Below are 12,623 nucleotides of genomic sequence, written 5' to 3'. Positions count from 1 at the left end.
CTCATGGCAGCCCAGCTCCAGGTTGAGCTGTTGTTCAGCATCTTAGCTGTGGAGGGCAGTGTCACTGGCCCTCATATGTGGGATCCGAAACGGGGTCCTCTGGCATCCCAAGCCAGCTCTTAACCAACGCGCCACTCGGCCGGCCCAACACATTATTTTTTAACATATTGAAGATGTGTGGCAACCCTGTATAGAGTAAGTCTATCCATGCCATTTTTCCAACAGCATTTGCTCATTTTGTATCTCTGTACCACATTTTGGTAATTCTCACAAATTCTTACTTTTTTATTATTATTTATTATGGTGATCTGTGATCAGTGACCTTTGATATTGCTATTCTGAATTGTTTTGGGGCAGCATGAACCACACCCATATAAGACAGCAAACTTAGTTGATAAATGTTCGTATGTATTCTGACTGCTCCACCGACCAGCTGATCTCTTTCTCACCTTGGGCCTTCCTATTCCCTGAGACACAATATTGAAATTAAATCAATTAAGAACCCTACAATGGCCTCTAAGTGTTCAAGTGAAAGAAGAGTCATATGTTTCTCACTTTAAATCCAAAGCTAAATATGATTAAGTTTAGTGAAGAAGGCGTGTTGAAAACCAAGGCAGACCGAAAGGTGGGCCTCTTGCACCAAACAGTTTGCTAAGTTATGAATGCAAAGGAAAAGTTATTGAAGGAAATTGAAAGTGCTACTCCAGTGAACACATGATAAGATAGTGAAACAGCCTTATTGCTGATATGGAGAAAGTTTTAGTGGTCTGGGTAGAAGATCAAACCAGCCACAAAACTCCCTTAAGCCAAAGCCTAATCCAGAGCAAGGCCATATACTCTCGTCAATTCTGTGAAGGCTGAGAGAGGTGAGAATGCTGCAGAAGAAAAGTTGGAAGCTGGCAGAGGTTGGTTCATGAGGTTTAAGGGAAAAAGGCATCTCCGTAACATAAAAGTGCAAGTGAAGCAGCAAGTGCTGATGGAGAAGCTGCAGCAAGTTATCCAGGAGAACTAGCTAAGATAATTAATGAAGGTGGCTACACTACACAACAATGTAGACAAAACAGCCTTATATTGGAAGAAGATGCCATCTAGGACTTCCATAGCTGGAGAGGAGAATTTAGTGCCTGACTTCAAAGCTTCAAAGGACAGGCTGACTCTCTTGTTAGGAGCTAATGCAGCTGGTGACTTTAAGTTGAAGCCAGTGCTCATTTACCATTCCAAAAATTCTAGGGTCCTTAGGAATTATGCTAAATCTACTCTCCTTGTGCTCCATAAATGGGACAACAAAGCCTGGATGACAGCACACCTGTTTACAACATAATTTTCTGAATATAAATTTTTAAGCTCACTGCTCAGAACAAAAGATTCCTTTCAAAATATCACTGCTCATTGACAATGCAACTGGTCACCCAAGAGCTCTGATAGAGATGTACAACAGATTAATGTTTTCATGCTTACTAACACAACATTCAGCCCATGGATCAAGGAGTAATTTCGATTTTCAAGTCTTATTATTTAAGAAATATTGGGTTGTCGGAAAAGTCATGACGTATTTTTTCTATGTTTTTGTTGCAAAAATGCGTCATGACTTTTCCGACAACCCATTTTGTAAGGATTATAGCTGCCATAGTTAGTGATTTCGCTATGGATCTGGGCAAAATAAATTGAAAACTTTCTGGAAATGATTGACCATTCTAGATGCCATTAAGAATAGTTCATGATTCATAGGAAGAGGTCAAAATAGCAACATTAACAAGGGTTTGGAAGAAGTTGATTCCAGCCCTCATGGATGACTTTGAGGGTTCAAGACTTCAGTGGGGGAAGTAACTGCAGATGTGGTGGAACTAGCAAGAGAACTAGAATTAGAAGTAGAGCCTGAAGATGTGACTGAATTACTGCAATCTCATGATAAAACTTTAACAGATGGATGAGCGAAGAAAGTGGTTTCTTGAGATAAAATCTACTGGTGAAGATGCTGTGAAGATTGTTGAAATAACAACAAAGGATTTAGAATACTACATAAACATAGTTGATATAGCAGGGGCAGGGTTTGAGAGGATTAACTCCCATTTCTTAAAGAAGTTTTACTGTGAGTAAAATGCTATTAAACAGCATCACATGTTACAGAGAAGTCATTCGTGAAAGGAAGAGTCAACCAATGCAGCAAACTTCACAGGTGTCTTATTTTAAGATATTGCCACAGCCACCACCCTGATCAGTCAGCAGCCATCAACACAGGGAAGACCCTCCACTGTGGAGAGCCGGAGGTCTGCAGTAGGGGTTAAGCCTGGCAGCTGGCAAGCTGACAGGTTTTCAGGCCTGGGTGAGCAGCGTGGGAAGGTTGCTAGATAAGCTTATTCTCCACTGTGCTGCTGCAAGCCTACTTCACAAACAGCCTTGAAAGTTACAGAGTAAATTGCCAGCCTGTTAACAGTTTCTACTTGCTATACTTTGTCTTGCTTTGGGAACATTTGCTTCCCCACTCCATCAAGCTCCCAAAACCCCTTACCTAAAGAAATCTACTTCTGTTATAAAACTGTGTGCAAGCAATAAACGGTGCCACTTTTAGCCATCAATAGACAGTGGACCTCCTGAGCCCAACTTTGTCTCTGTGTCTTTCTTTTCTAATCTCCTCATCCAGTCCACTCAGGTTAACCCTCTAGGTGCCTGGCTGATGAGCCAGGTGGCCACGGCAGACGAGTGGGCCTCGTCGCTCCACCAGCAAAAAAGAACAAAAAAATTACAACTCGCTGAAGTTGTAATGCTAATTACAATGCTAACTATAACTCAGATGATAGTTAGCATTTGTTAGCAATTAAGTATATTTTAATTAAGGCATGTTCATTGTTTTTTTAAACATAGTGCTCTTGCACCCTTAATAGACTACAGGATAGTGTGAACATAACTTTTACATGCCCTGGGAAACCAAAAAATTTATGTGACTCACTTTATTGTGATATTCGCTTTATTGTGGTAGTCTGGAACCCAACTTGCAATATCTCCAAGGTATGCCTGTATACTATTTGCATTACACAGAAACAATATTTCTGAAATTTTATAAATTGGCTCTAATGAGCCAGTATGAGCTAGCTCCCGCATATCACTGCTACCAGGGTTTTGCAGCAAAATGGCTGGTTTCTCATCAGTTTCCCCTCTCTGCAGGCACTTAGCTTATAGTTTCCTTTTTTCCGTTATCCAAAGACTCTTGAAATCCATCTCAGGCTGTCTCATCTTCCATTCTTTTTATCCTTGGAATTTAGACCATGGGAGTGAGCCAGGGTGGACATCCCATCCAGACGACTCTCCAGTGACTGCAGCCCTAGTCACCACCTGACTGCAACTGTATGAAAGACCCCAAGTGAGAATCACCTAGCTAAGCCCTGTCAAACCACAGAAAATTGAGATAATAATACATTTTTGTATTAAGGCACTGAGTTTGGAGATGTTTTGTTACACAGCTATGGGTAATGAGCAAGAACGGAGCAGACCAGTATTTAAAGTTTGTGGTTAGTTCCACGCCAATACAGTTTTTGGTTAATCTACTACTAAGCTTGATAATTCCTTGCCCATTTTGCATATTGTGGAAGTGCTCAGAAAACACAGACTTCTTTTTCAAATGATTGTTAAAATGAAAATGCAGGGACTCGACTGTCAGTCATTAAGAGAAGGGTCTGCATCATGCCCCTCATTGAAGAAATGACCTGGGACAGATCCCTTCACCTAAAAAATGGGTGCCAAGGTTAGCAGCCACATGGGGATTTGGGCTAGGGAATGAGCTTTCTGTGGAGCCCATGAGTAAGAGGCCACCAGGGGAAGCAGTTTTCAGCTGCCTGTGCACCCTCACATATCTGGCCATTGGGAATGAATAAACAAGACTGCTTTTTTCCCCCCAAGTGGAGAGGTATGGCAGCTGGTCTTGCCATGGGAGGCTGCTGAGGCCAGCAGCCTGGTCACTAGTCAAGGGAACCTTGGAAGTTTCCACCATTGAGTCCTTCCCCTCATCCTCTAGATTTTCTACTTTTTCTATTTTCTCCCCAAATGGAAAAAGCCTCATTGTCTTTTGTGATTATTAATATTTACATGTTGTAAAAAAATCAAACAAAGAAATTAAAAGGATATTTGTCATTATCTCACCAAGGAGAGATAACCACTCTTGATATTTTTTAACTTCCTTTTAGAGAGCTATGCAGTGAGTCAAGCTGCAAACTGGCTAAGTTTAACTGTGTTATTGATTTATTAAACTCCACCCTTACATTCAGCACCCACCAGAACCTCTTTTTTTTTCATTTCCATTATTGGAAAGTTCGGAGTTGACGGATGATGATCCTCTATAAGCCACCCCCCAACTCAACTCTACCAAGTCCCTCACAGTTAAAGAGAAGCCTCTCCCAGGAGAGGCCTGGGAGTCACAACAAACACTCCCCTAACCATATTTCTCTGGCTTAGTACTCTGAGTCCCTCCCTGTTCTGACCTCCAAAGTCTGGGCCTGCACCTGCCTCCTCACCCGTTCCCTCACTAGCTCAAGGGTGGGGCATCCTGAGCTACAGTCTTGGGGCCCACTGACTCCCTCCCCAACCTGCACTGCCACTGCCCCAGTTGGGGAGCCACTTGGCCACTGTTGGGAAAGGGCCAGGAAAGCAGTTTCCAGGCTCTCAGCCTCACGTGGAAAGGTGCTGGCTCAGTTATTAGATGGCCATCAACTGTAACCAGTTGGCCATTAGCTACTATTGTTTTGCATATAACTGCCATGGCTGCGTTAGCAAGTGTGGGTGTCGTGGATGGTGCAGATCCTGCGGACCCTACTTCCTGTGTCTTGCCGGACCACCAGTGAGACTGTGGTGCAGGAAGACCCCTTGTTGGGGTATTGATGGATGTTTGCTTCTCGTGTCTCGACCAGCCATCATGGAGAATATAATATAGTGGTATGAACCCCCTATCTGTGGCTCCATTGTTCTTTTTCAGCCTCACTGAATCCTGCGTTCATCTGCCGGGAGCTGAACCCCAGCATGGCTGCCGCCATCCTGCCAAAAATTTCTCCCCCTTCACTAGTAGTCCTTCCCAGGGAAGTACCACATGGTGGTGATGAGACTGTGGCCGCCACTCATTCATATTTTGTGTTTGGTTGAGATGGTAGCAAGCAGAAAGAAGCTTTTTCCCAATTCACATTCTATCATAAATGTTTGTATCAGTCAAGCCAGCTAAAAATAAAGGAGTGGGTATTGATTGGTTTATATAACTGAAAGCCCACGGTAAAGATTCAAGTGTAGATGGATCCTGTACTCAACTATCCCCAGGATTTTGTGGTTTTGTCTTTCTCCATCTTGAAGATCCCTCTGTTTTCTTCTTCTGTAGTTTTATTCTCAGGCAAGCTATATCCATGTATGGCAACATGGCTGCCAGCACGTGCATGCCGTCGTGCTTGTGGGCTCAGTAAGAAAGAGGTCATGGCTGGTCCCGCTCCTTTTCAGTCTCTGATGAAGGACTCTGATGTCACACAGATATCACACACACCCTCAGATCCCACATGTACATGCAGACATCACAAGCTCAGAGGTTCCCCATGTCCACAGCACACACATTCATGCATTACAAGCACAATCATACATTGCACATTCGCCTTACACAGATGTGGCTTAGCATTCACACTGATGGCTCACACACACTTGGATCTTTCTCACTTAGATATTATGGTTATGCAAATGCCCACACCCAAGGGCTAACTCATTCAGATTTAGTTTATATGCCACTTTTTCCAGGCACACGCATACATCTTACATAAAGCAGGGTGCTCTAAATCTGGTATGTAACAGAATGAAGTGCTCTCATTCTCCTAAAATAGTGCAGAGTCGTTGTAAGGGTTAAATACATTAATTTTTTTTTAACTGACTATTATCAAAAGACACAGACTGAGAGGAAATATTCGTAATATGTATATCTGACAAAGGACATATCTAGAATATATAAAACACTCTTAAAAATTAATACTAATACGAAGGTCACTTCACATCCACTAGGTTGGCCATAATAAAAGTAATTTAAAAAAACAAACAGAAAATAACAAGTGTTGGGAGAATGTGGAGAGATCAGAACCCTCATACATTGTTGGTGAGAATGTAAAGTGGTGCAGCCTCTCTGAAAAACCATTTGGCAGTTCCTCAAAAAGTTAAACACAGAGTTACAATATGACTCATCAGTTCCATTCCTAGGTAGTATCTACCCAAAAGAATCGAAAACAGATATTCAAACAAATACTCATATATAAATGTGAACAGCAGCATTATTCACAATCAGCAAAGGTGAAAAACACCCAAATGTCCATGGACAGATGAATGGATAAGCCATCTGTGGTCTATACATACAGTGGACTATTAATCATCCATACAAAGGAACTATGACACATGCTACAACATGGATGAACCTCAGAAACATTATGCTAAGTGAAAGAAGCCAAACACAGAAGGCCACATATTGTATGATGCTGTTTATATTAAATATCCAGGATAGGTAAATTCATAGAGACAGAAAGCAGATTGGTGGTTTGTTGGAAGTTAGGAGGAGGGATGATGGGTAATGACTGCTTAATGGTTATGGCATTTCATTTTGGGGTGACTAAAGTACCTTGAAACTAAACAGGTGCTGGTTGCACAATATTGTAAAAGTATTACACGATGCTACTGAGTTGTACACTAGAAAATGGGTAATGATTAAATATACATTATTTGAATTTCACCTCAAAAAATCAATAGTAAGGGCACTTGGGTTACCCCTGCAGCGCCCACCCCAGGTCCCACCAATGCCACCACTGCTCCCACCCCTTCGATCCACCAATGGGCACCTGCAGGGCAGAGTGAGTACCTCTTCAAAGTTGTCCTTATGGGAGATTCGGGTGTTGGAAAGAGTACTCTCCTGTCTCAATTCACTCAAAATGAGTTTAACCTCGAAAGCAAGAGCTCCACTGGAGTAGAGTTTGCAACAAGAAGCATCCAGGTTGATGGGAAAAAGAGTAAAGGCACAGATGTGGGACCCAGCAGGGCAAAAAATGATCCTGAGCTTTCCCATCAGCATACTATGGGGGAGCTGTAGGCGTCTTAGTGGTTTATGACATCGCTAAGCGTCTCCATATCTATGCAAGCATAGAGCCAGGGCTGAAAGCACTGAGAGATCTTGCTGATAGGGATGTTAGAATGCTTGTGGGCAATAGGGGAGATTTGCGTCATCTCAGGGCAGTTCCTACAGATGAAGCAAGAGCTTTTGCAGAAAAGAATGGTTTGTCATTCATGGAAACATCTGCTCTAGACTCTACAAATGTAGAAGCTGCTTTTCAGACAATTCTGTCAGAGATATTCCGCATTGTCCCAGAAGCAAATGTTAGACAGTAGTGAAAATGACACGTTCCCAAGCGACAGCGTGGTTCCTGATCATGTCCCACCAACCACTGAAAACAAGCCAAAGGAGCAGTGCTGTCAGAGCACAGAAGGCATTTCTTTTCTCCCCGGAAGGCTGTGTGTAGTCCATTTCCCAGGACTGAAATTGAAATATTTTTGTAATTCTTGTGGTAAAAAAAAATTTTTTTTGATAGTAAGAAGACAAATAATGCAATTTGCAAAATAGGCAAATAATTTAGACAGATGCTTAAATAAAGAAGATATATATGTGGCAAAAAAAAAGCACATAAAAAATGCTCGACATCATTAGTCTTCAGAGAAATTAAAGCAACAATGATAGGCCACTTATACATGCATGAAAATAGCTAAAATTAAGACTGATAATGCTCAAATGTTGACAATGATGTGGGGGAACTAGAACCCTCACACATCACTGGTGGGGATCTAAAATGGTACAACCACTTTGGAAAACAGTTTGGTGGTTTCTTGTAAAGTTAAATGTAAAACTACTGTAAGACCTAGCAATCCCACTCCTAAATATTTACCCAAGAGAAATGGAAAAATGTCCATCATAAAGCTTTGTATATGATTATTCATAGCAGCTTTATACATAGTCTCCAAAAACTGGAAACAACCCATATATCTCTCAGCCAGGGAATGGATAAAATGGAATACTGCTCATGGATGAATGTCAAAAACATGAGTGAAAGGAGACTGAAAAGAAAGATTACATACTCTATGATTCCCTTTACAGGAAATTCTAGGAGAGGTTATAATGACCGAAGGCAGATTAGTGGCTGCCTGACGCCTGCAAAAGGACAAGAAACTTTCACAATGACGGGAAAGTTCTATTGTGTCATATGGCATGATAGTGGTCCATTAAATGATTATACTTTATTTTACATTACACGTCTATTAAGTTTACTTTTAGAAACCTGCCTGGACCTGAGAGGCCGATCCTTTGTCCTTCGTGCTGGTTCCTGTGCACGTGTCTGTACAGGTTCCCTGGCTCATGCCCTCCACACACCCTACCCGCCATTAACCACGTTCGTGCCTCCATTGCTTTGCCCATGGTGTTCCAGCTGCCTGGCATGCTTTTCCTTTCCCTTCGCTGCTTGCTGAAATCCTGCCCCCACGTAGGTCTAGCTCTGCAAATCTTCCCCATCCCACCCGCTTCTCCAGCGTAAGACTTTCACTTCTCTTTTGGCACTTAGACGCATAGCCTGCTGGTCAGGCCACTCATGGTGAGGCAGTGACCAGGGGAAGGAGAGAGAGGCCTGGGGAAAACTCAGACAAACTCAGCTGAGAGAGGCTGAAATGTGACAGACCTAGAGCTGGGGGCATGGACGCAAAGCACAGTAACCACCTCTTCAGCCCACTGTCCTGCAGGACGGTGAAGGCAGAGTCCTGGGCCTGGGAGAAGAGTGGGGCAACAGGTGAGGAGGCAGGAAGCACAGGCCCAGACTTTGGGGCTCAGAACAGCCAGAACAGGGGCTCCTGTTGTTTCAGCCTTTGAGCCTGAGAAGTCAACCTGGGGTGGTGTATCATTTAGGACACAGCTGTGTATAACAGAAAACAAAATAACATAAGAGAGATGTGTATTTATCTCTTATATATGGCAGCTTCACAAAGTCTCAGGGACTCAGTCTCCACCATCCCTAAATATTAGGCTCATCCTCATGATTCAAAATAGCTGCCAGAGCTCCAGACATTGCAACTGCATCCCAGGCCAGCAGTTGAAGGACAAGTCCAAAGAAGAGCCTCTTCCTTTTAAGGAGACTTTCTGGAAGTCCCAACACTTCTACTTATGTCTTGTTAAAATTTAGCCCCTTGGCCACAGCCAGCAGCAGAGGAGGTTGGGAAATGAATCTTTGCTGAGCTCACTGCTGCCCCCAGAGAACATCAGCAGTGATTCTTAAACTTGAGCGAGTATCATAATCAACTAGAGGAATTGTTAAAACACAGAATGCTGGGCCCAACCCCAGAGTTTCTGATTCAGTGAGAATCTGAGAATCTGTATTTCTAACCAGCTTCCAAGGGAGGCCAATGCTGTTGTCCAGTGGTCACACTTTAGAACCACTATCTGGGCTCTGATTCTAAGGAGGAAGGAGAGAATGGACATTGGGGAGCTACTAGCCATCTCCATCACAGCCATGTCCCATAGAGGACTGCTAACAGCATTAAGACCTTCTTTCAAGGTTTTGCCTTTGCATGCTCACACCACATCCCTACCAAATATAAAGGTCTTTTTTTTTTTTTTTTAGCTGAGCCATCCTGCCACCGGTTGGCAGCTCAGCTCGGGCCAGGCATCAAACTGCTATTACTCAGAGCTCGCACTCTTGAGCAAGCTCTTAACCAACTGAGCCACTCAGCTGGCCTCTCCTACCAAATATATAAAAACACTCCAACATATCGCAGAAAATGTAACTCTTTACTATAAGATAAAATTTGAAAGGATTTTTATGATTTTGCTTCTGAAATAATTTGGCCACAAGTGATTCACTCAACTTATGATTGATTTCTAAGTAGTCACCTTTCATCTTACATTATGGGAAATACTTGCAAATTGAGAAAATCTAAGCCACATGTTTTTCACTGTCCTGAAAATTTTATGAACATTAAACTTAATGATGAAGAAATTGAGGCATTTTGTGGGCATTTAAATATTTGGTTTTTTTGTTTTTTTAAAGATTTTTATTGGGGAATTGGGGGAGGGGAACAGCGCTGGGGAATTGGGGGAAGGGGAACAGACAAGTTGCTATCCTTTTTGTTCTTCAGTCTAGTTGTGGAGGACGTTGCTTCACTGGCTCAAGTTGGCACCATCATTGCGCTCTCCCCAGGCGAGGCAGATCAGTCGCCGGCTTCTGGATGGCCGCTCATGGCGGCTGCTGGCTGCTCACGCTGGCTGCTTGCTACACATGGTAGCCCATGGCAACTCACTGCAGCAGGGGCTGCAGCCTACGCCATCGCCAGCGACTCATGGCAGCCCAGCTCCAGGTTGAGCATTTGTTCAGCATCTTAGCTGTAGAGGGCAGTGTCACTGGCCCTCATATGTGGGATCCGAACCGGGCCCTCTGGCATCCCAAGCCAGCTAGCTCTTAACCAACACGCCACTCGACCGGCCCCTAAATATTTGTTAATATTCGCTTTGTAAGGTTTTTTAAAATTTCTGGATGTAATTTTTAAATTTAGGTCTCAAATATAAATGAAGGCCCTTGAAATAGTCATAAGCCCTGGGCTTGGTGCCAAAAGAGCTTGCCAAATAAAGCAGAGCTCTTGCTGGAAGTTAGGGGCATAGACCCTGCAGAGGCTCCTCCAACTATAAATCACTGCAGGGCTGTCCCATGGGAGGGAGCAGCTGGCCCAGGCCAGAGGCCAAGACTGGAGCTGGGACCAAGACAGAGGCTGCAGGGAAACAGGTCCCATCTCAGTCTCAGGAAGCTGGTCAGAGCTGCCAACAGAAGGAAGGTCTGTCCTGTCTAGGGAGGCACCACTGTGGTTGGCAACAAAGATTCCTTTATAGGTAAGTTAGGCTGAGTTCTGCTGTAGTAACAAATGAACCCAGAATTATCGTTGGCTTACACCAACAAATAATTCTTTCTGGGGTCAACTGGATGGCTCAGTTGGTTAGAGCACGTGCTCTTAACAACAAGTTTGCTGGTTTGACTCCGGCATGGGATGGTGGGCTGCATCCCCGCAACTAGATTGAAAACAGCCACTGGACTTGGAGCTGAGCTATGCCCTCCACAACTACGATTGAAGGACAACAACTTGACTTGGAGCTGATGGGTCCTGGGGAAAACACACTGTTCCCCAATAAAGTTAAACAAACAAACAAACAAAATGTTGGTTTTTAATTAAAAAAAGAATTCTTTCTCACATTACATACCCATTGTGTGTCATCTGGGATCTCCAATCCACATCTCCCACATCTCCCACACTTGATGGCCTAGCCTGAAGAAGCAGCCCCTGCGTGGGACACTGCCCATCTCATGGCAGAGGAAAAAGAAAACTTTGCTAATTACGCATGGACCCTTAATGCTTCTGCTTGGAAGTGACATATGTCACTTTTGCTCACATCTGACAGACTCTCTCCTTGACCAAACTCTACTCAGGCTTCCCTGAGTTCTTTTTCAACTAGTATTTGACTTTTGGGCTTCTGTGATCATCTCTGCAATGTTCAATTTTAGCAAAAATTCTGCTAAATCAGTTTAGTCAGAACCTCCACCCTTGATATCTGGTAACCCTGGAAACCTGATCAAGTTCCTCAAGCCCTTGCCATCTTCCAGGTGATGTCCATCCCCCTGGCCTGCCTTCAGCGAGACTCCTGTTAAGTGGGTTTAGCCAGAATACCCCCAGGCCCTGATGTTTCTTCTTAGTAATTTCCCATCCACTGACCACCACCCTGCTCTTTGGTTATAAATTCCCACTTTTCCTTGTATTTGGAGTTGAGCCCAATCTCTCTCCCCCACTGCAAGACCCCATTGCAGTAGTCCCTACATTTATCTCATTGACCCCTCTTGAATAAAGCCTGCCTTATAGTTTTTTTAACAGGGGTCATAATAAATATTTTTTAACACATCCATTGGCCAGAGGAAGTCACATGGCCAAGCCTGCTATTAATGAAACAGGGAGTAGAGTTCTCCTGCAGAAGGTGGCAGTGCGTATTTATGAATAATAATGCAATCCCCCACCATTTTCCTTGGACAGGGACATCAAAAGGCAACTTTCTGTACAGCAAACCCCACCTAGACAGTTGTCTTGTCTGTTAGGTCTCACACAACCACATATTGAAAAGGGGGGATGGGAGAGGGGAAGTTACTTGCCTGAGGTGTCAGAGCCAGGAAGTGGCAGACCCACAAGTCCCTCTCTCTCACCCACATTTAATGAATTCATCCACTGGTTCCTAGTGGGAGTCGGTCATTCCTGGTTTACATACCCACTCCTCAAGCCAGTGTGGAAGGTCACCTGACTCAGCTGGGGGTGTGGGGTGAGAGGGGTGGGTTGGGTCACAGAATCTCTCTGTTGGGGCAGCCCAAGGTATGAGAGCAAGGCAACCTGCCTCAGACTCAAAAGGCATTTTATGTATGAATCTTGATTAGTTGCTTTTTTTTTTTAATTGGGGAATTGGGGGAGGGGAACAGTCCTGGGGAATTGGGGGAGGGAGAACAGACAAGTTGCTGTCCTTTTGTTCTTCAGTCTAGTTGTGGAGGATGCAGCTTCACTGGACCATGTTG

General features: G+C 43.7%; 1 pseudogene; it reads left to right on the top strand.

The window, feature by feature from the left end:
* LOC109390320 (ras-related protein Rab-11B-like) overlaps positions 1 to 7,380 on the top strand; it is a 10,842-nt pseudogene extending 3,462 nt beyond the window's left edge.
* The last annotated feature ends 5,243 nt before the right edge of the window (positions 7,381 to 12,623 follow it).

The sequence above is a fragment of the Hipposideros armiger genome, unplaced genomic scaffold, assembly GCF_001890085.2.
Source record: "Hipposideros armiger isolate ML-2016 unplaced genomic scaffold, ASM189008v1 scaffold_264, whole genome shotgun sequence".
Taxonomy (NCBI): domain Eukaryota; kingdom Metazoa; phylum Chordata; class Mammalia; order Chiroptera; family Hipposideridae; genus Hipposideros; species Hipposideros armiger.
This window is presented reverse-complemented; position numbering and strand designations above follow the sequence as displayed.